Below are 27,320 nucleotides of genomic sequence, written 5' to 3'. Positions count from 1 at the left end.
GATAGTGTGTGTTGCACTGTGTGTGTGTAAGCATATGTGTATTTGTGTGTGTGTGTGTGTGTGTGTGTGTGTGTGTGTATTGGCGTGTGTGTTTTCCTTGTGCGGGTGAAGTAGCATCAGATAAGATGTTTTGGAGGAAGTTGACAGCTGAAAGTAATTAACGTGGCACATAGTGGAAAGGCCCCTCACAAAACCCACCATGTGTTACACTCAAATAGTCCCTCCCCTCACAAAACCCACCACGCGTTACACTAAAATAGGTCCCCTCCCAGACCCACCATGTGTTACACTTAACTAGCTTCCCAGTGCTTTCCATTCCACTGAGGTAGACTGTGAAGTAGTAGTGAAGGGTATACCATGGCTTAGATAATAGAGATAGGGAAATGTCTTTATATATCACTTTTCACACCAAAAGTCTTCACATGTTTTATTTGTCTCAACTAGACACACACACACTCCGCTCTGTCTGCTGGCGGTCTGAGAAGTGGGCCGTGTCTTTATCTGCAGACGTGCTGCTTTTTAATTTAATTTATGATGAGTGCACTTCAAAACCATCCCCCTAAAATGAGACGACGGGGGACCGTGTTTAACAGCGCACAGGAACTAAAATAATAAAAACAGGTAATTATCAGTCAATACAAGCGGATGTGGATTCATTTGGGTTTTACTATCTTCTTTTAATGAACAGTCATTAGACGACTTGTAGTTATGGAGGGGATGACTTGGGGATAGAGAAGGATGCTGGGCTATTCTCTATCTTCTCCGCTCACACTACTCTATCCATCCTCTCCCTCTTTCCTTCTCTGTCAGCTCCCTTCCCACTCTCTTCTCTCAACACCAAGTCCAAAAATGAATTGCTTTAATGATGGTCCAGCTGAGAGATTGAGAGAGTTTGACAAACGTAATCATGCAAGAAATTTCATCTGCTTGACCATTTCTGTCCCCCATGAAAAAAAAAGTCTGGAGAACAACTCACTCAAGCGTGAAAAAGAACGTCAGAAATGTAGGCTTGCAGGGAGGGAAAGAAGAGGTATTTGAGAAAGGAGAAAGGAGGTAAAGTGAACAGTTTGTCCAAATAGAACTCCAATTGTCCTGCTAGAAAACTAAGAATCCATTCTGATTGGCTCATCGGAGCAACTGATTGGTCAATGCTCTACTAAGGAAGCTGCGGCACAAAAGTCTACTACTGACTAGACCATGAAGGTACAGTAAATGGGGAAACTGTAAGCAAAGAGAGAGAGAGTGAAGCAGAGGGGGAGTGAAGCAGAGAGGGAGGATATTGAGAAAGAGAATGAGAGAGGATGTGTCCCACTGGGCAAAAACTGGTTGAATCAACATTGTTTCCACGTAATTCCAACCCCAAAAATCAATGTGATGACACCGAATCAATGTGGAAAACTAATTGGATTTGCAAAAAGTAATCAACGTAAGGCCATTTCATATTTTTAACCGACATTTTTTTTTGATTGATTTCACTTTGAATTCACGTTAGTTGTCAACTCATCCAAAAACTAGAAGTTGAACTGACGTCTGTGCCCAGTGGGGTGTGTGTGTGAGTTATTAAAATAGGCCGTCCAGAGCCAGGATAATTTGACACCATGTTCACCATGAGGACATGTCACTCAACATGAACTCCATAGGGATCTGTAGGGGTCAGTCAGTTACTTTGTAAATGTACAGTTACTAGATACCTGTCCAAAATTGTAATCAGTAACGGAACTTTTGGATTACCCAAACTCAGTAATGTAATCTGATTAGATTACTTTCCCCTTGAAAGGCATTAGAAGTAGACAAAAATGAACAATTGAATGACATCTATTGCAGGATAAATCAATGTTAGAGTTTACATAGCTGGCCATAAATGGATGTTGCATTGTACCTCGTGGGTTAAGTAGGCTTTTTCGATCCCATTGCTTTCTACTTTATTACAGATAATAATACGAATAGGCTATATCTGTTAGATTTCCAGTCATTCCAATTCATTTAATATCCCTTGATCTTCAAGAATAGGACTTGGAAATATAGATTAGCCAAATTGTTTTACTTGAGCATAACCCAAAAACTAAGGACTGTTGTTTATGATTTTGTTGTCCTCATGGAGGACTGACTGGGTTCATTGATACCATTTGCTGCTCTTAGGAAATGGCATGTTTTGAGCACAACCGAAAAGTGCTATTTACATGTGAAAAAATGATTGCCATATGCTACATTTGCTACAGGCCTATTGTTTATGTTTTTGTTGGTGACACTTTAATATCTCAATAATTTGCAGCTGTTTAAGTCTGTCAAAAGTGAGCGAGTTTGAGCATGTGTCCGTTAAGCATATGGATCTATTTTTTTATCAGCCCAAATGAGATTGAGCAATAAGGCTTTCCACTAGTCGCTAAAACAATTATTGATCGTTAGCTTAAACTTCTTCAATTCAACCATTATTGGGTTAAAATACACATATACATTTGTATTGGGTTCAAATACACATATATTTATGTGACCATCGGCTTCTTGGTCACCTCTCTGACCAGGCCCTTCTCCCCCGATTGCTCAGTTTGGCCAGGCGGCCAGCTCTAGGAAGTAGTCTTGGTGGTTCCAAACGTCTTTCATTTAAGTATGATGGAGGCCACTGTTTTCTTTGGGGACCTTCAAAGCTGCAAAGAAAATGTGTTACCCTTCCCCAGATCTGTGCCTCGACACAATCCTGTTCCAGAGATCTACTTATTATGTGACTTGTTATGCAAATGTTTACTACTAAACTTAGTTTGGCTTGCCATAACAAAGGGGTTGATTACTTATTGACTCAAGACATTTCAGCTTTTCATTTTTTATACATTTGTAAAAATGGGTTACAACATAACAACATAATTCCACTTTGACATTATGGGATATTGTGTGTGGGCCATGTTTTAATTCAGGCTGTAACACAACAAAATGTGGAAAAAGTCAAGGGGTGTGAAAGGTTTCTGAAGGCACTGTAAATGGTGGTTTCTTCCCTGTCTTCTCTCTGGTGGTGGCGAGAACGATGAAGAACTATTGGCCACGTTTCTGCATTGCGGAGGCTCGTCGGAGGCCCGTTTGGCCAATCACAATGTTGAAAGACAATCCTAATTCATAGTGTGTCTGCCTTGATGTTCATAAAACTCCACGGACACGCTATCTACTCTTTCACAGTGGAACCCAGAACGATGTGTGACCACTTGGTTAAGGCGACACTGTTCTGCCGAGGACACCCAAACCAGAGTGGGCACCGCAAAGCCCAAGGAGCCCGACCCTGGACGTTGCTGTAGCCCTGCTTGGGATATTTAGCCCACGTTGGCTATTGGCCCATTTTAGCTTGCTATGTCAGGGTGGGCAATTGGATATGTGAACTGGACGAAGTTGGAAGTAGTAATGCATTTAGGTTATGGTTTATTGAGATCTATGAATACAACACATCAAAAGCTTGATTTTATGGCTTTCTAAAAATAATTTCCCCAAATTCTACCTAGTAATGACTTATGTTCACCACTGTACGTGGTCAATTGATTTGATAGCATGTTTAACCTATGCAAATACATTCTATAAATTGTTAGTTCCCCTCTATGTTTTCTTAAATTCTGTAATAGGGCATATTGTAACCATGTGTTCAAGCTAATCAAATCAACGTTTATTTATGATACAGTGTGTAAACTACACAATACAATGAAATAAAGCTCTCTTCGCAATATATTAAGGTACACTGAACAAAAATATAAACGCAACATTAAAATGTTGGTCCCATGTTTCATGAGCTGAAATAAAAGATCCCAGAAAGGTTCCATACACGTAAAAAAACATATTTCTCTCAAATTTTGTTCACTAATTTGTTTACATCCCTGTTAGTGAGCATTTCTCCTTTGCCATGATAATCCATCTACCTGAACAGGTGTGACATATCAAGAAGCTGATTAAACAGCACGGTCATTACACAGGAGTTGCACCTTATGCTGGGGACAATAAAATTCCACTAAATGTGCAGTTTTGTCACACAACACAATGCCACAGATGTCTCATGTTTTGAGGGAGCGTGCAATTGGCATGCTGACTGCAGGAATGTCCACCAGAGCTGTTGCCAGATAATTGAATGTCCATTTCCCTACCATAAGCCGCATCCAATGTCGTTTTTGAGAATTTGGAGGTACCTCCAACCGGCTTCACAACCGCAGACAACATGTAACCACGCCGGCCCAGGACCTCCACATCCGGCTTCTTCACCTGCGGGATCCTCTGAGACTAGCCATCCGGACAGCTGATGAAACTGTGGGTTTGCACAACCAAAGAATTTCTGTACAAACTGCCCGAAACCATCTCAGAGAAGCTTATCTGCGTGCTCGTCGTCCTCACTAGGGTCACTGACTGCTGTTCGGCGTCGTAACCGACTTCAATAGGCAAATGCTCACCTTCGACGGACACTGGCACGCTGGAGAAGTGTGCTCTTCACGGTAAGGGCGTGGATCAGAAAACCAGTCAGTATCTGGTGTGACCACAATTGTCTACATTTGTCAGTACAAACTTTGAATGAGGAAAGGATGACCTAAAAATATAGCACTATACCACTGGTCATCAAAGTGGTCTCTGACTTGTGGTCAGACTCGCACGGGCGGAACAAACTGAAACTCACGCCTTCTTTCGAAGCTGATTTAAAAGTTATTGAGAAAACAGAAAGTTGTCATAATCATACATTTTTGTATTGGTCCTCTGTGGGGGTCAAACTCACAACCCTGGCGTTGCAAGCACCATGCTCGGTCAACTGAGCCACACGGGACTGCATAATGGATTACATGTCATGGAGTTAGTGTGCTACAAGGCTAGGGGTCAAAGGTTACATAATCCGTAACAACCCCATAAGATGATATGTTCTTATAAAGGTATCCTCTTGACCCCTCCTCATCGCTTCCTCTCCTCTGTTCTTCCCCCTCCCCGAGTTAAACAAGATGTAGTACAAAAGCAGAAGAACAAACACACATCCAGGCACTTTTGTAGGTGAATCCATGAAAAGGTCAATAAAAACGCTGCACACTGCCGCTCATGCTCATCAGGCATCCGACTGAAGGTTCGAAACGTTGTTATAGTAAAATCATCTGGGAGCATGAGCAGCAGTGTGCGACATTTTCCTTTTTATTAAACACCATATAGCAACCTTTGACCCGTAGCCTTGTAACACACTAAGCCCGTGACCTCAGGGCCAGGGACACATCCATAACCCTAACCCAACTGACAGACAGGTAAGGGTCAAGGATGGGTGTAGTACTATTATAGATATTATACGAGGAACTGCTCAAGCCCAATCATAGTCCAAATAAATGCTACAAAAACATCCGCTTTAAAATGTAAACAGAAGTGCTAGTGAGTCATGTGAGATTATTTGAGATGTAGCACTATGTGGCTCTGGTCAAAAGTAGTTCATTCTATAGGTCGTTATCAATACAACGTCACAATAAGGTGCAGCGTTCAATTAGGGGCAAGGAGTCCCCCAGCTCTGCTAAAACCATTGACAACTGCGTGCTGTTTTCAAGGGATTGTTAAATAAATGTCAACTGTTTGGTTGTACTATCATCACCTCTTGAAGAGCGTAGTCAGTACCCCCCCCCCCACCGATTACTCCATGCAAAATTATTGAGCACATTTAGCTCTACATCATCAGAGTTATACAGCAAGTAACTGCCTGCTTTCCATGATCAGTAAACATCAATTGATCATGTCACTTCAGATACGTGAGGGGAGCCTCACAATATTTGTTAATATTGGCAACCATTTATTGGATTATTTGAGTGATATAAAATTAAAGTAAACTATACCTAACAAGCATGAGTGGTTTAGGTTCATTTCCTGTCCTTCGTGGGCTCTGCCTGTCAAGCAGCAGCATTTGCCGATGTAATGTTAGCTGATCATTTTTACTTTGCAAGCTACCGGTAGAAACCTTGTACAGTTGGCTTAACATAGTGGTAAGTAGACATAATGTACTTTTTTCTCCAACCAACGAAGGCCTACCTAGCGAAGTTAGCCTTCATTAATATTTCCCTTTTTCAACATTGCTTTTGAGAGTGTTTAATCACGATTACTGCTGACATACATAATAGGCTACATTGATTGATGAACCACGTCAAATTGGCTAGCTAGTTAATAGATTATGTCAATATGGTAAGTTAACAAGCTAGCTTTAAGGGCATAAACTACTGGCAGATGTCTATATTTTCTTGCCATCTATAGTGGTGATGACAGTAGTCCGACTGACAACTTTACCATACCAGGACGAGGACTTTCTCTTTCCAAAAATCTAATCTCTGATGAAGCAAGCTAACTGGCACAGGTTGTTTGCCCTAGCTGGCTAGCTAGCTATATGCCACATGGAGAGACTACCCTCACGTATCTGAAAACACAAGAGTGGAATAATGGTAAACATGTAGTTCTGACTAGGCTCTTCAAGAGGTGATGAAATTAAAACCAAATATCTTTGGAATTGATAATGACCTATAGGGAGTAGGGTGTCATGTGAGATGTCCCCCCTTCGTTGTCATACTTTAGCCATAATGAACAGAACATGTAGACCGTCGTACAGTCTGTAGCCATAATGAGTCGTCAGTTAGACTGAGACAGAAATGTCTGGGAAATACTGTATAAGCACCCTTATAAATCAGACAATCTTCTGAATTATTCAATACATTCTAACCCTGAGGAGATCTGGAGAGGGATGGAGATGGAGAGATGGAGATGGGAGGGATAGAAATATATAAATGTGCCCCCATTAGAACCCAAGTTACTGAGAGGGATGGAGAGAAGGGGAGCGAGAGGGAGGGAGGGATGGTGAGAAGGGGAGCGAGAGGGAGGGAGGGATGGCGAGAAAGGGGAAGTCAGAGAGAAGGAGAGCTGGGTGCTTTGGCATCGACTCTGGGATTTGCAATATGGTGTTTTAAAAAAAAGTGTTACTCCCCCTTCTTCCCTCTCCCTCTCCCCCCTCCCTCTCCCTCATGTCCCCCAATAACCCTGGTCTCTTGTAACACAAGACAATTAGAATATGCACAACTACTTCTTCCCCTCTCTCTGTATTTCCCTCTATATTCTGCCCTACAAATGCAAAATGCAGTAATTATGTTGCTTTCTTTACTGCAAAATCTGACTTTTTTTTACATGTCTAGACCGACAGCAATTTCTGATATGTTCTGATCAACTGGCTTGTTCTAGTGTCGGGAAACGATCAGATCATATACTTGCCCATTACAACAGATCAAAGATTTTTTTAAATCAAATTCGTAGTTACTGTGTGTCATCTTTGTAGGACAGTCTTCCTGTCTCTTGTTATCCCTCCCTCTCCCTCTTTCCCTCTCTCTCCCCTCCTGGGTTTAGCTGATATAGGGGTGTAAAGTTATAATGGATGGATTGTGGGGGTTACTAAGGTGATAGCTTGTGAACATCAGCCTTGTTGAGATCAAATTTTGACCTATGGGCGTGGCTGTTGGGGCCCACCTGAGCACAGACACATTACAATATCTCGCTCTTTCCCCCCTTTCCCCACTCTCTCTTTTTTTCCTTTCACTCCACAGGTTTTTCCATCCTTCTGGTATGCTAGCTCCCACCTTCCAGGGTTGTCATGGTGACAGTTTAAAAAAAATGTATCAGGAGCTTCTCTTCTCTTCCAGGTTTATTCCCTCCCTCCCCCCTCTTTGTTATGACCTATTTCTCTCCCTCTCTTTCTCTCCTTTCTCGCTCTCCATCCACCCAGTGGTGGGGTATGCCCTCGTGGCTCAGGGCTAGCTCAGTGAAGTGTGTATGCGTCTTTGGGTTTACTCAGTGAAGTGTGTGTAGCGGTTTCACGCTCTGCTCTCTGTGTAAAGCTATCTGTATTTCTGTCAGGGAGATGCAGGCCCCCCCCCCGTACAGTAGAGGAGAGTAGACGGGGAACCCTGAGCGAGAGAGAGTGAGAGAATTCTGGGAGAGAGATGCCAGAAACTCCGAGAGGTAACCTAGCCATATTATTCTCCTGGCCCCATGAACTCATCACAACCTAGCTAAGATTCCTGAACCCTCCTGGCCTTACAGTTTGTACTCACACCAGCATTGGTTCTACTTCATACCTTTCAGACCGTCAGTACGGTTGGAAGTATGGATTATGTCCCTCGCGCTCCTCGCAGGTCGAGTAATAATAACAAAGTCAAGCCGGCGACGTGATAGCGTGGGAAGACGTGGCCCCCGCGGTTCATATAAAACCGGACATCAGACCACGCACTCTCTGTGTGTGAGTTGTGTGTACTGTCAGTCTGTCCCCAACAGCCTGTGACCTGTGGGTCAGAGTGCGAAATTCGCCCTCAGAGGCTGTGTGACAGCTCTCACCTACCTATCCCTTTAATCAGAGGATATCGGGCTTCCGTTTCTTGTGTTGACTTAGCCCACCAACTAGTATGTGTGTTGGACACCATTCTCCGGTAATAACCTTGTCAAGATATCCTCCACTGCTGTGCTCATTATCGAGGCCACCGGGCACTAGTCATCCTTCGACTATTTAAAACTCGAACGGGTCACTTCCCTATATAACCATGCCTAGGAAGGTTGTTAGCCTAGCCAGCTATAAAATGTGTATTCCCTCTCCCCTGGCATTTACTAGCATGCTACAAGCTAGCTAGCTAGCTAGCTAGTTTACCAACTCAACCTACAGTAGCTGCCACTGTGTGTCGTCAGCTAGGTTACCAATTCCACCTTAGCTGCCACTGTGTGTCGTCAGCTTGGCTTACGGCGGCCATTTGTGTGCGTTTCGGATAAATAAGCCACCTGTTCCAGCCTTCTGGTAGAACAGGTGCTGCACAGCTCCCGCCAGATTATCCATGATTGTAGCGTTCTACTCATATTGTGTATTGGGGTAGCATGTTCATTCATTCTGAGAGAACACCACATCACCAGGATGCTGGGCATGCAGGGCCGCGCTCCTCTTGTGGAGCTGAACCACAAGTAGAAGATGGTCGTGACTTGTGCCCCGCCTGGCGAATCGTTGGTCACGTGCGTGAGGCCCTTCCTGACCCCTGCAATAACTGTGCTGTCCTGCCTGTGAAGGTAAGGGAAGTGCGGCTAGCCAGAGTTGAGGGCCTGTTTTTCACACATAATTTACCAGCGTCCGCCGTTATTCGCCAGGACCCACCCAGGGCCATCAAAAGAGGGAAAGTCTACCAAACCGATGGCGCAAAAATAAGAGCCTCACTCGGAAAGGTTGAATCCTTATCCTCTGACATAGAGCAGTTAAAAATACTTTCCTTCCAGCCCCATGAGTCGGGTCCCTCTAGCGTGGGGGACGCAACAGAGAACTCCGATAGCCAGTATGATGACCTGCTGGTTACGAAGAAAGACGTCGGCTTCCGTCCAGTTCTGGATTTAAAACGGTTCAATGTTTTCTTATGTTGTGGACGGTCGACGTCCTCCAGACCGTAGCAGCAGGGGAATGGTTCACATAACCAGGACCCACCCAGGGCCACCAAAAGAGGGAAAGCCCACAAAACTGATGGCGACCCCCCGGTAAAAAAGGAAAAAAGGTTCTCCAGACCGTAACCGCATGGGAATGGTTCACGTCCCTGGACTTAAAAGATACTTACTTTCACGTTCCTGTGTTACCGGAACACAGGCACACCAGTTTGCAGTATTACCCTTCGGTCTCTCCCTGGCTCCCTGCGTCTTCACAAGATGTGTGAGCGCAGCCCTGAGCTACCACCACTTACAGGGGATCAAGATCCTTCCTTACCTCGATGTCTGGTTCATCTGCGCCTCCTCTCCCGAGTGTGCGGCCGAGGGCACAGAGCTGACACTTGACCCACGTCACTGCACTGGGTCTTATCGCGAACAACGAAAAGAGCAGTTTCAACTCCCGCACTATGAGGGCATGTATAACACCTCAGCGTGTGGACAGCTCTCTTCTTCTTCTGCAGCAATTCCAGTTGAATGCATTGGTAAAGGTATGAACCTTCCAAAAACTGATGGGCATGCCCCCGGCAGCCTCTGCGGTGACACCGTTAGGCCTACTTTCTTTAAGGCCACTACAAGTGTGGTTCAACAACCTCCACTTGGACCCCAAGCGGGACAGAAACACCAAAATACAGGTGACAAGAGCGTGCTACTCTACTCTGTGGCCGTGGAGCAAGAGAGCCTTCCTGACTACAGGTGTCCCTCTCGGATCAATTCCGGCAAGGCGGTAAGTAGTGATGACCGACGCTTCACTAACAGGATGGGGAGTAGTGTGGCAACACAGGTCTGTACGGGGAGGGCGGTGCCCCCACTGGAGGAAAGAGCACATGAACATGCTAGAACTTCAGACAGTTTACCTCGCCCTGAATCACTTTTTGCCGGTTCTCAAACACAAACATATCCTGATTCGATCAGACAATACATTGACAGTGTTCCACATCAACCATCAAGGGAGAACGAGGTCTGTACGGTCCCTACAGGTGGTCCAACAACTCTTGACATGGTCCCTACCACATCTGGTCTTCCTACGAGCCATTCATCTCCCCAGCAAGGTGAACGAGGTGGCAGAGTTATTGTCGCGATAGAAACCGCCCCCGGGGAAATGGAGACTTCACTCGCAAGTAGTGACGATGAAATGGCAGCGGTTCGGAACAGCACACGTGGACCTGTTCGCCTCAGAGCAAACATCCCACTGCTCCCTCTGGTTCTCTCTGGCAGAGTCCAAGAGCCCCCTGGGTATGGACGCTTTAGCTCACACATGGCTAGAGGTCCTACTGTCTGCTTTCCCTCCGGCTCCCCTGATCTTAGCAACGCTGCACAGGGCTTCTCAGGCTCAGCCCCCAGATGGCCAACAAGACCCTGGTTTCCAAACATCCTCAATCATCTGGGGGGAGAGCCATGGCAGCTCCCTCAGAGACAGGATCTGCTCTCACAGTTGGGATGGCAGGATATGGCATCCCAGCCCAGACCAACTACAGCTATGGGTGCGGACTCTGAAGAGCCCGACCCTCTGCTGATAGTTCTCAAGATGTTACAAGGTCAACGTCGCATCCTGCCACACCATGGGCTCTGTCATTCTTTCCAGTGGCACTGATGCGCTAATCAGAGGTTAGTAGTGCTATTCCTCGTGACCTTGTTGGTATGAGTCATCCATACTTTCAACCGTACTGAGGGTCTGAAAGGTATGATGTAGAACGGAAGTTAAGAATGTAACTATGGTTCTACGAATACCTGGAAGACCGTCAGTACTTTCTTGTCACTCTGAATCGTTTGGGCGAGAAGATTTTCTGATCTGTCGTCTGTTTTTTTTAATGAACATCGGGAGCACGTCCTCCCACGCTGTCACGTCGCCGGCTTGACTTTGTTTGTTATTATTTCTCGACCTGCGAGGAGCGCGAGGGACATAATCCATACTTCCAACCGTACTGACGGTCTGAAAGGTATGAAGTAGAACCATAGTTACATTCGTAACTTCCGCTCTGCCCATCATCTGAGAAACACTAACCACAAATATCGCAGGAAAAGAGTTAAGAGGAATTTAAGTGGTTGATTGTATTATCTGATATGTTTCTTGTCACAGAAAAATGCAGAAGAAGTCCCAGGGAACATAGAAGAGTCATACCAGGCCCGAAAATGCTATTGCAGATTTTCTAAGGAAAGTGTTGTGAAAATAGAATAAGAAGCAGAAGCTAGAGAAAGAGAGAGAAGGTGCTAATGGGACCGGTAGAGGTGATGAGATGTTGACTTGTGGAGACAAAGCTTCGCTAGCTGGCTCACTGAGCTGACAGCTTTTCTACTGGCATGACAGATCAGAGAGAGGGGGAGGGAGAGAGGGGACGAGAGAGGGGGATAGAGAGAGGGGGTAGAAAGAGCGAGAGGTGGAGAGAGGGGGTAGAGAGGAGAGAGAATGAGACAGAGGTGGCAAGAGGGGTAGAGAGAAAGAGGGAGAGGGAGGAAGAGAAGGAGTATATGGAGTGAGATACACAATTGTGGAGATTGGAGTGGTTGAGAGGGATAAAAAACATGATGTGAGTGTGTCATACATTTCAGTGTGTGTGTGTCCCCAAAGGTGAGTCACCCATCCAGCAGTGATAGAGACTAAATGAGTGTGTGATGACTGAGCAGTGTAGCGAGAGCAGGTCTACTAATGACTGACCATAACACACTCAGCCCACAGCCATCGCTGGCCTTTAGTGAGTGTAGCCTAGGTCAACTGCACAATTCAAGATGACCTTTTCCCATTCTCTGTGTATATCTACTATATATATATCTACTTTGCTACAGTATACCCCCTCGCCGTCTGCAAAACGTTTTCACATTTGTCAACTCTCACACACACACAAAACATGTGCATATGCACACACACACGCGCGCACACACACCCCAAAACACATACCCACCTCCCACCCCCACGCACACTCACGTGAGTAGAGTAGAGCAGCCGTCCATATTTTATTTATATTTTTTATTTATCCGTTATTTTACCAGGTAAGTTGACTGAGAACACATTCTCATTTGCAGCAACGACCTGGGGAATAGTTACAGGGGAGATATAGCCTCATATAGCCTCATATATATTCTTCTATATTCCCCTGTGCTTTTGTAGTGTGTCTCATATATGAAGCCGTTGAGCAGGAGGGAGTAGGTGTGTGTGTGCGTGCGTGTGTTCATGAATACTGTAATTTTTGCTTGTAGACGTGTGTGTGTGTGTGTGTGTGTGTGTGTGTGTGTGTGTGTGTGTGTGTGTGTGTGTGTGTGTGTGTGTGTGTGTGAGTGTGTGTTTAGCACTGTCTTTATGTGTGGATGCTACTAGGAATTTGACAAACTATAAGAAAAATTCATAGACTTCCAGCTGAATTCACAATGCGCCTGCTCTGCTGCCAGCAATACTGAAATTCCACCTCGCAAGGTTTGCATTTCACCACCTTCTCATTTAACTTCTCAAAGTATTGGCATACGGGACTTCGCTGCTGTCGCTTGCCTTTCTCTGCCATTTTCCCAACTGTTAACGACAATGACATACTGGTGGAGAGTCGACTCCAAAATTATTGATTCCTTGACTCCTTGCACGTCGGCTACCGGTGTCGACTCCCATTTCTGAGTGTCAAGATTTGATTCCGCTAGGAATCGGCTCCTTGACTCCTCGGATTCAGTATTTTTGGAGCGGAGAAGACTGATTACTTTCCATACTTCCGAGAAAACAAACACTCACATCTTTCATAGAGCGCTATCTAGGGACGGCAAGAGAGGGGAGGGTCACAGTATAGGCAGGTCGGCCACCAGGCCACCAACAGAGTCAGAACCATGCACTTAGGCCTATCTATCGGTAATCAATGGCTGTATCTCGCAATGGAATGCTGCATCTCAAATGTATTGGCTTGCAATGTCTTGCAACGTCAGTAAAGCAGGGCATATCATCAGACCGAAAACTGAACACATACTCGCATCATTAGCGAAGAGAAAGAGCAAGTGAGCCAGCAACGAGGGAGAGAGAGGAGGGGGCAGGCAGAAAGAAACGTGTTCATCTGTCTTGGTAATCTGTATCCCTCAACGTCTTGCCTTGCATACCTTGCAAATCCACCAACGTATCCTAACGTTAGCCTTTTCCTCTGTGGTCTTATTTCAATTACGCAACTTTCCCCAGACCTTTATAGCCTGTTGTCTAGTTAGGCAATAACTCGGGGAAATAATATGTTTTGTGATAACTGCACTGTGATTACCATTTTGTGGGAGAAAAAAAACACACAAAAAAAAACATATTTTCCCCAGCTAGGGATTTTTTCTTAACGATCGCAATTTCGTTGAAATGTTATAACGTTTAAACGTTCACACCCCTAGATGCTAATCTATTTGTGTATGAGATCTCCATCTCTACATTCCACCGCTCACAACAGTATAAACAGATGATGTAGCAGCTGTTTTATCATTAATGAGTAGAGAGAGAGAGAGAGACAGAGAGACAGACATAGAGAGATGGATAAAGCGGAAGAGATATGAGTTAAATGATCATGAAGATTCGTGTTAAATAGATACTTACCCAGTGATTTAAAGGATTGCTTCTCTGGGGGAATATTGTGTGTGTGTGCGTGTGTATGTGTGTTTGTGCATACATGTGAATGTGTGCTGTGTGGACGTGTTTAACTATACTTGTGGGGACCAGAAGTCCCCAAAAGAATAGTAAACGGGGAAAAAATTGACCAGCTGGGGACATTTTGTTAGTCCACAGAAGATCAAATGCTATTTCTAGGGGGCTTAGTGTTAGGGTTAGAATTAGGTTCAGGGTTAGGAGCTAAGGTTAGTTTTATGGTTAGGAGCAATGTTCCCTCAGGACTGTCACGCAGAAAAAATATCAGCCCACTCAGAGAAGCACAAGATTGAACTTCACTCAACTGTCTAGTTTTCCCCTTTGTGATTTGTGATCGAATCAATGCAATATTAGCCACTTCCATTGCAACATACCGAAACAAAAGATTTTCTTGTAAGCAGAGCGCATTGGAGTAGGATTCTTTCTATTGCATTGACAGGCACGACTCAGGCCCATACTCTACATAGACTATAACCAATCAGAGCATCAGTATCCCTATATGCAAATAGACCATTGACATATATAGATCTGTGCCATTTCACTTTGAACTGGACTATGTCTACAGCATGAGTGGTCACCAGTAAATGCAATTGTTTCGAGATCAAAGCAAGAGCTGCATGTAGCCATGTGTGTACATTTGTTTATATTCTTTGCCACTAAGCGAGTTATTAGGCCAGTTATAGCTCATTTCTTGTCAGCAATGGGTGAGTAGTTGCTTCCTACAAGAGCACAAAACGTGTGGATTTTTAAACATCTTTGAAAAGCAAGTCAGGTAAAGAGCTTTTTTTATGTCTTAAAGGGGCAGTGTTGTATTCTGCCAATAGGCAGAGCGTAGCATAGTTTGTCTGATTCTCTGTAATACTGCTATGAGAATAATAGTGAATTTATAAGTGGTGTCTTGCATCAAACAACAACATTTTCGGTCACCTCCTTGTCTGAAGCACAAGTGGATAAACAGGTTAATGTCCATCCCTACATGTTTTTTTTCAAAAGTCTTGTTGAATGTGGGCCTACATTGAATACCACACATTGGCTGCTGTAGGCTGAATGATAGAACAGCTATTAAAATGTTATGAGATGCATTTTCGCCATATATTTGTTTATGGTAGGGCCACATTATGACCAAATAGCCACAGTAGCCTACTTGGCCACTGTTAAAACTGTAACGTAAAGTGGGTGCAGCCTCAGTGTTCACAGTAGAGTTCAGGTTTGCGCTCAGCAGACCTGAAATTTGCTCAGTGCCGAACATAATTAGAGGGAACATTGGTTAGGAGCTAGGGTTACGTTTAGGGTAAAGGTTAGGTTTTGGGGTTAAGGTTATGGTTAGGTTTAGGGGTTAGAGAAAATAGGATTTTGAATGGGACTGAATTGTGTGTCCCCACATGGTAAGTTATACAAGAGTGTGTGTGTGTGTGTGTGTGTGTGTGTGTGTGTGTGTGTGTGTGTGTGTGTGTGTGTGTGTGTGTGCGCGTGTGCGTGTGTGTGTGTGTGTGTGTGTGTGTGTGTGAGTACAGACAGAGTTCAACCTGGCTTTTTCTGATATGATAATGACAGTATTATGCAACTTGAGGTCATGCAGTAAGTTAGCCTCCTTTTGTCCAATAGATTGTGGCTCAATCATATCGCTCTACAGCTCTAGCCTTCAGTTAAACGAAGGGCTTTGTGCGTGTGTGTGGGTGTTTGCATGTGATGTGTGTGTGTTTCTCTGTGTGTGTGGCTGGCTTACTGGAGAGTGCAGAGATGGCTAAACATTTCTTTCTTTTGTATGAGTGTATTAGTGTGTTATGAGAGCCAGGCATCTTTTCCAGCCGTCATTTTATTTTCCTTATCTCCACTGGGGTGCAGAACATCTGAAGACAGTTTGGTAGACTACACCTACCCTGTATCATTAAGACCACAGGAAATCACAGTTTATTTCAGGACACCTACCCTGTATCATTAAGACCACAGGAAATCACAATTTATTTCAGGACACCTACCCTGTACTATTAAGACCACAGGAAATCACAGTTTATTTCAGGACACCTACCCTGTATCATTAAGACCACAGGAAATCACAGTTTATTTCAGGACACCTACCCTGTACTATTAAGACCACAGGAAATCACAGTTTATTTCAGGACACCTACCCTGTATCATTAAGACCACGGGAAATCACAGTTTATTTCAGGACACATACCCTGTACTATTAAGACCACAGGAAATCACAGTTTATTTCAGGACACCTACCCTGTTTCATTAAGACCACAGGAAATCACAGTTTATTTCAGGACACCTACCCTGTACTATTAAGACCACAGGAAATCACAGTTTATTTCAGGACACCTACCCTGTATCATTAAGACCACAGGAAATCACAGTTTATTTCAGGACACCTACCCTGTTTCATTAAGACCACGGGAAATCACAGTTTATTTCAGGACACCTACCCTGTTTCTTTAAGACCACAGGAAATCACAGTTTATTTCAGGACACCTACCCTGTTTCATTAAGACCACAGGAAATCACAGTTTATTTCAGGACACCTACCCTGTTTCATTAAGACCACAGGAAATCACAGTTTATTTCAGGACACCTACCCTGTTTCATTAAGACCACAGGAAATCACAGTTTATTTCAGGACACCTACCCTGTATCATTAGGACCACAGGAAATCACAGTTTATTTCAGGACACCTACCCTGTACTATTAAGACCACGGGAAATCACAGTTTATTTCAGGACACCTACCCTGTACTATTAAGACCACAGGAAATCACAGTTTATTTCAGGACACCTACCCTGTTTCATTAAGACCACAGGAAATCACAGTTTATTTCAGGACACCTACACTATGGTGATGGATTACCTTTGCTGAGGGATATCATCATTTACTTCCACCATTCGTCTCTGATGATGGCGGAGTGCGTGTGTGCAGGCGGGCAGTTTGCTTTGCTAAGTATACCTTGGGGAATGTTGTGTGTATGTAGCTAAGCTATATCATGGGTGACAGTGCTGTATGCCTCTCTGCTTATGGAAGATTTAATGCTGTGTGTGTGTGTGTGTGTGTGTGTGTGTGTGTGTGTGTGTGTGTGTGTGTGTGTGTGTGTGTGTGTGTGTGTGTGTGTGTGTACAGCCCCAGCTATGCCAACCAATCCACCACTCTACACACATTGTCATCCAGCACACAAACTCACACATACATAGTCCATGCATGAGGACAGTGTGGCAGACGTACAAACATGCACGCCCACTCTAAAGTATTATACTGTATGTACAGTGCATTCGGAAGGTATTCAGACCCCTAGACTTTTTATACATTTTGTTACTTTAAAGCCTTATTCTAAAATGGATTAAATTGTTAGTTTTTTCTCATTAATCTACACACAATAGTCCATAATGACATAAACTGTTTTTTAGACATTTTTGCAAATGTATTCAAAATAAAAAACTTAAATATCACATTTACATAAGTATTCAGACCCTTTACTCAGTACTTTGTTGAATCACTTTTGGCAGCGATTACAGCCTCAAGTCTTCTTGAGTATGACTCTACAAGCTTGGCACACCTGTATATGGGGAGTTTCTCCCATTCTTCTCTGCAGATCCTCCCAAGCTCGGGCAGGTTGGATGGGGAGCGTCGCTGTACAGCTATTTTCAGGTCTCTCCAGGGATGTTGAATCGAGTTCTAGTCCGGGCTCTGGCTGGGCTACTCAAGGACATTCAGAGACTTGTCCCGAAGCCACTCCTGTGTTGTCTTGGCTGTGTGCGTAGGGTTGTTGCTGTCGGAAGGTGAACCTTCTCCCCAGTCTGAGGTACTGAGTGCTCTGCAGCAGGTTTTCATCAAGGATCTCTCTGTACTTTGCTCTGTTAATCTTTCCCTCAATTCTGACTAGTCTCCCAGTCCCTGCCGCTGAAACACATCCCGACAGCATGATGCTGCCACCAACACGATTCACCGTAGGGATGATGCCAGCTTTCCTTCAGACATGACGCTTGACATTCAGGCCAAAGAGTTTAATGTTGTTTTCATCAGACCAGAGAATATTGTTTCTCATGGTCTGAGAGTTTCTCATGGTCTGAGAATCCTTTAGATGCCTTTTGGCAAACTCCAAGCGGGCTGTCATGTGCCTTTTACTGAGGATGGCTTCCGTCTGGCCACTCTACCATAAATGTGAGATTGGTGGAGTGCTGCAGAGATGGTTGTCTTTCTGGAAGGTTCTCCCATCTCCACAGAGGAACTCTGGAGCTCTTTCAGAGTGACCATCAGGTTCTTGGTCACCTCCCTGACCAAGGCCCTTCTCCCCCTTCTCTTCCATTTAAGAATGATGGAGGCCATTGTGTTCTTGGGGACATTCAAACCTGCAGAATTTTTTTGGTACTCTTCCCCAGATCTGTGCCTCGACACAATCCTGTCTCGATGCTCTACGCACAATTCTTTCGACCTCATGGCTTGGTTTTGGCTCTGCCATGCCATCAATTGTGGACTTTATATAGACAGGTGTGTGCCTTTCCAAATCATGTCCAATCAATTGAATTTACCACAAATGGACTCCAATCAAGTTGTAGAAACATCTCAAGGATGATCAATGGAAACAGGATGCACCTGAGCTCAATTACGAGTCTCATAGCAAAGGGTCTGAATACTTATGTAAATAAGGTATTTATGTTAAAAGTACAATTTTTATCTAAACACCTGTTTGTAGATTGATGAGGGGAAAAAATGATATAATCCATTTTAGAATAAGGCTGTAACGTAACAAAATGCGGCAAAAGTCAAGGGCCTGAATACTTTCCGAATGCAGTGTAACACAGAGGCAGACTCTATCCCCCTGCCCTTATCGTTCCTTTCATCCCCTCCTCTCTCTCTGTTTCTCATTCACTCTCATTAGAAACTAGATGTACAGTACCCGTGTCTGTATAGCAGGTAACTTTATCTCTTTCAGACAGAGTTATAGTGACTCGGTGTGGAGTGCAAGGCAGAGTCAGAGGTGACCAGGTCTCGGGTCCTCCTCTCCCTCTCGCTCCATTCTTTCTCCAGTGAGTAATGGTGTTATTATTGTACAGACTGTAGACGCTGCCTGCCTGGGCTCTCTGTAGTCTGTACAGGTGTAGACATCTCTCTCCTGGAGGGGCCAAGATAGAGAGGCAGAGGCTACTGGTAGTTTGGAAATGCATCGTTAGAAGGAAGGCGAACAAGGGAAACGAGAGTGAAGAAAGAAAAGAAGGAAACATAGAAGAGAAACTAGGTGAGTATGGGATGAGGCAGACTAGATTGGAGTGAAAAGATGGATACAGAATAGAGAGAGATATAAAGAGGGAAAGGAGATAGAGATAGAGAAGACAGAAAGGGAGTGGCTGGCTCCTGGTAGCTAAGGTGGTGCTTCTGAAGAACAATAAAAACTCAACTCCATCTCTACATTCCAGAGCTGGTTGTAAAGACTCTCTGCCTCTAAACCTAGAGCAGTGCCAGTCTCTTTCCCTACATAGGCCCCTCTCCCTTCTCTTCTCCTCTTCTCCTGTATTCTCCTCTCCTTCCCTCCTCTCCCCTGCCTTCCTACTTCCCCTATCTGGTATTTTAGGACACAAAAAGCAAGGTGTTTCTGCTCTTCAACACGGTACATAAGTTAGAGCTAAGTGCTCTAGATCAGTATCCACTCTGGTCTGGTACAGTCCTATACTAGCCCCATATCTGCCAGCTGCCAGCCGATCTGATCTGACCCGGATATGAGGAAATACCTTGAATGTCTCTGATCCCAGAACATTTCCCAGATAAAAAGCCTGTGTGTGTGTACGCATACACACACACACACACACACACACACACACACACACACACACACACACACACACACACACACACACACACACACACACACACACACACACACACACACACACACCAGCCCAGAGGAGAGATTGTCTAAACAAGCAACGTTGAATAGGTTCTGGCCCCGACGCAAGAACAACAAGTCATTTTGGTGTTTCCTTCGCCAGAGGGGCAAAACGAGGTCAGGGGATATAATCGCCTCAGTTGGGCTTCATTCATGGCCTGCTCTGCTCCCTCTCCGGTCCCTGCTGCCTGCCCCCAGACCCATTTCACATTCCTAGCCTTCTTTATGCAGTGTGAGATTCACCTACTGACATGATGCAGTCTGGGGTTTTTGTATACAGGTTATGTCCTCATATAGTCTAATATGCAGATAAAACAGCGACAATACAAGGATAATACAGTGATAAAACAATGATAATACAGGGATAATACAGCAAAAACACTACGATAATACGCCGATAATACAACGATAATACAGCGATAATACAGCAAAAACACTACGATAATACGCCGATAATACAACGATAATACAGCGAAAATACAGCAAAAATAATACGATAATACAGCGATAATACAACGATAATACAACGATAATACAACGATAATACAGGGATATTTATCCAGCACACACTGTATATAGATTTTTTTCTATTGTGTTATTGACTGTACGTTTGTGTCCCTCTGCTTTGCTTTATCTTGGCCAGGTCGCAGTTGTAAATGAGACCTACCTGGTTAAATAAAGGTAAAAAATAAATAAATAAAAAAACCCGGGAACAACGCAAGACTATTATTACAAGGCCTGTGACAATAGACTAACACATAGTGGTTAAATAAAGGTGAAATAAATCAATAATAATAATAATACAGCGATAATACAGCAAAAATACTACGTAATACAGAGATAATACAGCGATAATACAGCAATAATACAGAGATAATACAGAGATAATACAGCGTTAATACAGCAATAATACTATGATAATTTAAGGATAATACAGAGATAATACAGGGATAATACAGTGATAATACAAAATAATAGAGGGATGATACAGTGATAATACAACAATAATACAGGGATAATACAGCAAATATACTACAATAATACAGGGATAATACAGGGAAAATACAGCAAAAATACTATGATAATACAGGGATAATACAGTGATAATACAACAATAATACAGGGATAATACAGCAAAAATACTACGATAATAAAGGGAAAATACAGCAAAAATAATACGATAATACAGCAAAAATACTACACGAATACAGTGATAATACAGGGAAATACAGCAAAAATTATATGATAATACAGGGATAATACAGGGAAAATACAGCAAAAATACTATAATAATACAGAGATAATACAGCGATAATACAGCAAAAATACTACGATAATACAAGGATTATACAGCAATAATATAGCAAAAATACTACGATAATACAGTGATAATACAACAATAATACAGGAATAATACAGCAAAAATGCTACGATAATTCAGTAATACAGGGAAAATACAGCAAAAATACTACGATAATACAGGGATAATACAGGGACAATACAGCAAAAATAATACAGGGATTATACAGCAAAAATACTACGATAATACAGGGATAATACAGGGACAATACAGCAAAAATAATACATGGATTATACAGCAAAAATACTATGATAATACAGCAATAATACAGCGATGACGTCAGAGGTGAGTGATATCAATCAATAGTTGCAGATAGGCTCAGATCAGCTCAGCCTAGATCCACAGCTGTGCTTCGTCCAAAAAAAATGGTCTTGAACTTGTTTTAAGACCTAAATGCAGTCTGTAAATGGATTTGGGTCTGGGTCTGCATCTGTCCTGGCACCGCAACAGATCTGGTCACAGTCTGGATCTCAAGATTTATGGTTGTGACTCCTTAGATATCCTGGGGTGTATTCAGAACCAAATGAAAGCGAACAGAAGCAAATTAAACAGGGAGGGAGCTACCTGAATTTGTCCTATAGAAACTCTTGCTTTCGTTTCCATTTGGAGTACAGTTTTTTATGGTCTTCATGTAATGAATACACCCCTGGCCTAACTCCTAACCCCGGTGAAAACCAATCTAATCCCAATAGAGTGGCAGGAAGCCTCCTTTCACTAGACCAGGGATAGCCTTGCCTTTGGCACTATACAGATCTGCTGATCTGTCCATAATAAGGATAGGTTTAACTCCCAGTGGTAATGTGATGTATATAGTGTATTTGATACTTTTCACATGGTTTTCCCTGTGTAGCCCCAACCTAATTAACCAGGCCCTTTTTAGACAAGTGGGGGTATGGTAGGAGGTGATTAATGGGAGAAAGATGGCGTTCTATTACTGTGCGTTTATTTCATTTTAACATGCTTATGACATGACACATGGTTTCTGTCAATCTTTGCTGCCTTGCTCACTAAAAACCAACAGGTGAATTATTTTTAATAAATCTGGTACAGAAAGACCGTGCTTGGAGAGAATCATCATTACCACGTATTCCAATACCAACACCTAGATTAGTGTAGTCGCTTTTCTGGTTGTCTGTGATATCTTGTCCCTGCAGGGGAGTGTTGGTTGTTTCTGTATGGTGTTATATCCTGGGTTGACTTCCTGGTTATTAGTGTGGAGAGGCTGTGCTTTGTCTGAGGGAAGCTCTGGGTTGCATCACACTGTTTTTATTATGAAAGCACAGCACACCGATAGCCAATAGTGTGTGCAGGTGCTTGTGTGTGTGTGTGTGTGTGTGTGTGTGTGTGTGTGAGAGAGAGAGAGAGCTGACTCGACCCCACCTCTTTCTCTCCAGCCTATTGTTTCCATCTCAGATAGATACACACCTCTGCAAATATATCTCTCTCTTCCTAACAGTCTTTCCCCCCTCTTTCTCATTCTACCCCTTGTCTACCTCTCTCTCTCGCTCTCTCTTTATCTCTCTCTCTTCCTCCCCTCCTCCCTCTTGCTCTCACAACTCTCTCCCTCAGTCCTCTCTATTCCCCTTCCATATCCCTCTCCTCCTTTCCCCCTGCAGTGGTTCCCTGGCTGTGTAGGAATGTGGCTCCAGGCCACTAATCAATTCCCTCCTGAGTCAGTCAGACCAGAGCAGACCCACTCCTTTACTGACTATACTCCACCTCTCTCTCTCAATCCTTCTTCCCCTTTTCTCTTTCGCTCTTGGCCTGAATCTCGTTCAGCTATATATCTAGCTATATATCCTCCATATTGTCTCCATATCTCCATATTATTGAAGTAGACCAAAGCGCAGCGTGGTGAGCGTACATATTCCCTTTATTAGAAATGACGCCGACCAAAACAATAAACAATAAAAAACAACCATGACGCTGAAGGGCTATGTGCCACAAACAAAGTTAACTACCCACAATCACAGGTGGGAAAAAGGGCTGCCTAAGTATGGTTCCCAATCAGAGACAACGATAGACAGTTGTCCCTGATTGAGAACCATACCCGGCCAAAACAAAAACATATAATGCCCACCCCAAATCACACCCTGACCAAACCAAATAGAGACATAAAAAGGCTCTCTAAGGTCAGGGCGTGACACATATCACATTTCTCTCTCACTCTCTCTCTCTCTCTCTCTCTCTCTTTATATCCTCCATATCACATTTCTCTCTCTCTCTCACTCTGTCTCCTATTGACATGCCCCATTTTTACAATTATGTTTTCATCCCTCTCTCTTTAGCGTTTCTTACTGGCAGCTTGTTCTCTCTGTCTCTCTGTGTCCCTCATTCTTCTCCATTTTCCTCTCATTCCTTCCTCCTGTTATCTCTCTCGTTCATTCTCATTGTACACAAACACCTGCTCTTTCCATGACAGACGGACCAGGTGAATCCAGGTGAAAGCTGTGATCCCTTATTGATGTCACTTGTTACACTTGTTAAATCCACTTCAGTCTGTGTAGATGAAGGGGAGGAGACGGGTTAAAGGAGGATTTGTAAGTGCCCATGAACGGGGGGGGGGGGGGGGGGGGGGGTATGGTAGTAGGTGCCAGGCGCACCGATTTGTGTCATGAACTACAACGCTGCTGAGTTTTTCACACTCAACAGTTTCCCGTGTGTATCAAGATTGGTCCACCACCCAAAAGGACATCCAGCCAACTTGACACAAGCATTGGAGTCAACATGGGCCAGCATCCCTGTGGAATGCTTTCGACACCTTGTAGAGTCCATGCCCGGACAAATTGAGGCTGTTCTGAGGGCAAAAGGGGGTGCTACTCAATATTAGGATGGTGCTAATGTTTGGTATACTCAGTGTAATTGGATATAATTTACTTTCTCTCTCTCTAACTGCCTCCCCCTCTTTGTTCTCTTTCTTCTTCACTCTATTCCACCCTTCCTCTCCCCTTGCTATCTCATTCTCTCTCGGTCTTTCTCCTCCAGTCTTTCCTTTCTCCTCTCTATCTGTGTTCTTGGAACCAGAGGGAGGTTGAGTTATGGTTATTTTGATGGCTTGGTATAGAAAGGATTGGGGACTCGGGCTAAGGAGAGGAAAGCGGGGGAAGGAGAAGAGAGATGGGGGTGGCATGTGAGTGATGGGAGCAGGGCAAGCCTTCCTAGTAAACCATAAGAACAGAACTTTTTATGAATTAAAGCTGCATAGACCACCAGAGAGAGAGTGAGGAGAAATGAAGAGAGATGAGAAGAGGTCATGAAAGAAAAGGGAAATAAAAGGGAGGAATGTAAAGGAAAGCGAGTGAGTGAGTGAGTGATGGAGTCTGCTCATAAAAACAGGACATTTCTCTTCAACCCACTCAGTCTCTTGACCCAGAGGAGCAGACGACTGAAGGAATTAAACCTCAATAGACCTCCAGAGAGAGAGAGGGGGAGGGAGGGAGGGTAAAAAGGGTGGAGGGAGAGATGGAGAGGGAGCGTTGTAGGGAGGGAGAGGGCACTCTTGCCCTATGTTTTAGAATTAAGGGAAAGTCCCAGAATTATGTGTGGAAGTGTGCCATGAGAACGACTGTAAAAAGATGGCGATGGCCAGAGTATGTGCGCAGAGCTGGAGCGGAGCGAGTGAGCAGGGGAGCGTGCCCAATTTGACTGGAGTGCGGAGCGAGGTTCCCAAAGGCTGGAGCGCCGGCCTTCTCGCCCGCTCCAAATTCAATCCACTACCGCTCCAGTAGTGCTCACCTCACGAGCTCAGGGCATTCCCAGCCCAGCATGCATTTGTAGTCTACTTGTGTGCTGCTAATAGCCCCTTGCTTTAGCTACTGTCATGGAGTTAGCTAAATCTTTACATTAAGAAACTGATAAAACAAAGATGCAAAACGTATAGGACCAAAGAGCGAGAGAGGGAGTGCAGTGATGTACAGTAGTCTCCACAACTAAATGTGCCAGATACAGGGGAGGTGAGTGAGGTAATGGAGTCCAGGTGTGTCTGATGACGTGCATCCTGGACCCTCTCCCGAATCGTAGAGACGGGACAGGTCACAGGCCTGGGTGTTTTTTGAGCCTTGGCGATAGGTTTAGCGGAAAGTCGAACCTTGTGAAGAAAAGGGCTCACCTGGCTTGGCGCGGATTCAGCCTCCTCGCTGACCGTATGTACTCCAGGTTCCGATGGTCGGTGAGGATGACAAATGGTTATCTGGCGCCCTCCCGCCAGTGTCTCCACTCCTCTAATGCCAACTTCACCGCCAGGAAATCTCGATCACCGATGTCGTAATTCCTCTCTGCAGGGGACAGTTTCTTAGAGTAGTATGCACACGGATATAATTTCTGTGGATTACTCTGTCGTTGAGACAGAACTGGCCCCACGCCCACCTCTGAAGCATCCACCTCCACCACAAAGGATATCGTAGGATCTGGGTGTTTGAGCAATGGGGCGAAGGTGAAACGTCCCTTGAGTAGGCGGAAGGCCCAGTCGGCTGCTGGGCTCCACACCAGCCTACGAGGACCACCCTTGAGGACAGAGGTGAGAGGGGCGGCAACAGAGCTGAAGTTCCTGATGAAACGGCGGTAGAAGTTGGCAAAACCCCAAAAACTTTGTAACCCCTTAATAGTGGTTGGGACTGGCCATGACTTGACCGCATCTACCTTCCTCACTCCCTGCGGGCTGATTTGAAGAAAAAAAGTGTTTCCATATAGCATAGCCCCACAAAGCTGATGCTAGCTAGCCTCTTCCATAGACTTGACATGGCTGGTTAGCGAGTTAGCATCAGAGCCATCTAGTTAATATCATAGACTGTATCTAACATTGTTCAACAAAGAAATAGGTATATGTACTTGTCATGTTGGTTGAGGCTAACAGTCCAAGTTGGTAATCCAATGTTTTGAGGATAGCAGCATGGCTAGCTCCCTATCCAGAATAGATAGCAGATGACCTGCCATATCTAATGTTATCCTGATACTACATCTCTGCACTGTTCTTTTGTCATTGATGGGCTCTACATTTACCTGCATGTTCCCTGACGTTGTTCCTGCTCTTCTACTGATGCCGTCCGTTCATACAACCATAACCTGATTTCTCAATCATTCTCACTTCTTCCGATGCATTCCATATTGCCCAATGTTCCACCAGGCAGTAGCAAAACACATATAAAAAGTGCTAATTTCATTGAACAACTTAAAAAAAGGGTAGTAGATGTTTCCAGATCATAGTCTAGCCCAGAACTAATGAAACTGTTTCAGCATGTGCAACGTAACAACGTAAAACTGACATCACCTTAGCAAACGATTAAAAAAGCAACATAAACAATACAACACACTATAGACCTGCTACATGGCTCAAATCTAGCATTAAAAAACACGAGAAACAGAATGGACAGAGTTAAGTCTCTGTTTATTTCAGAAGATGCAACGATTGTTCATGACGAAAACATCGGATGATGACTCGGTGAAGGCGTGGTAGAGAGAAGCTCTCAGTTTCCCTCCCCATTCGTCTGTGGTGCTAGTTCCTAATAGCATTCAGAGAGTCCTGTGAACATCAACAGTCACACACACGTCATTCTGAACAGCACCATCTTGCTAATCGATCGATTCTACGTACAGTATTGGCATAATACTGTATATTAAATCTTATGTGCAACAGCGTCACCCTCTTAACCTCCATGAAGTCTATCGACATCTTTAAATATTTTCAGTCAAGCATGTTGCCATGATGCGTAGAAGGTGTTAAGGGAATATTAATCACAAATACATAGAACACTGTGTTGTTCCATGTACAACATGCTGCTTTGATCTGCATTTATCTTTTGAACCTTTAGTTTAACATCCATTTTGAGGAGGAGTGTTCATTAGACGTGGAGGTTGATTGCATGTGGATGGTGGTGGTGTGTAACGGAGGATGTCGGGTCATTCTGGAGAATGTGTCTGGCTCAGATCAGCTACACAATCGCATTGGCTAAATAATGATTTACAACACCAACACCAACACTCACTGTTCTTGTTACAAACGCGTGACTTTGTTATGACTTCATGATGACACTTGAATGAACACACGGTGGTAG

The 27,320-nt window shown here is 44.1% G+C and overlaps 1 long non-coding RNA gene across 1 annotated transcript in view; it reads right to left on the bottom strand.

Annotated features, from left to right (window-relative positions):
• The window catches only part of LOC149974398 (uncharacterized), a 270,502-nt gene that overhangs the window by 45,027 nt on the left and 198,155 nt on the right, over positions 1-27,320 (bottom strand). The gene's annotated exons all lie outside the window — the stretch shown is intronic.

This window comes from Oncorhynchus mykiss, chromosome 20 (genome assembly GCF_057628025.1).
Source record: "Oncorhynchus mykiss isolate SJ-2025 chromosome 20, ASM5762802v1, whole genome shotgun sequence".
NCBI lineage: Eukaryota > Metazoa > Chordata > Actinopteri > Salmoniformes > Salmonidae > Oncorhynchus > Oncorhynchus mykiss.
Note: the sequence above shows the minus strand (reverse complement) of the source record. Positions and strands in the feature narration are given on the sequence as shown.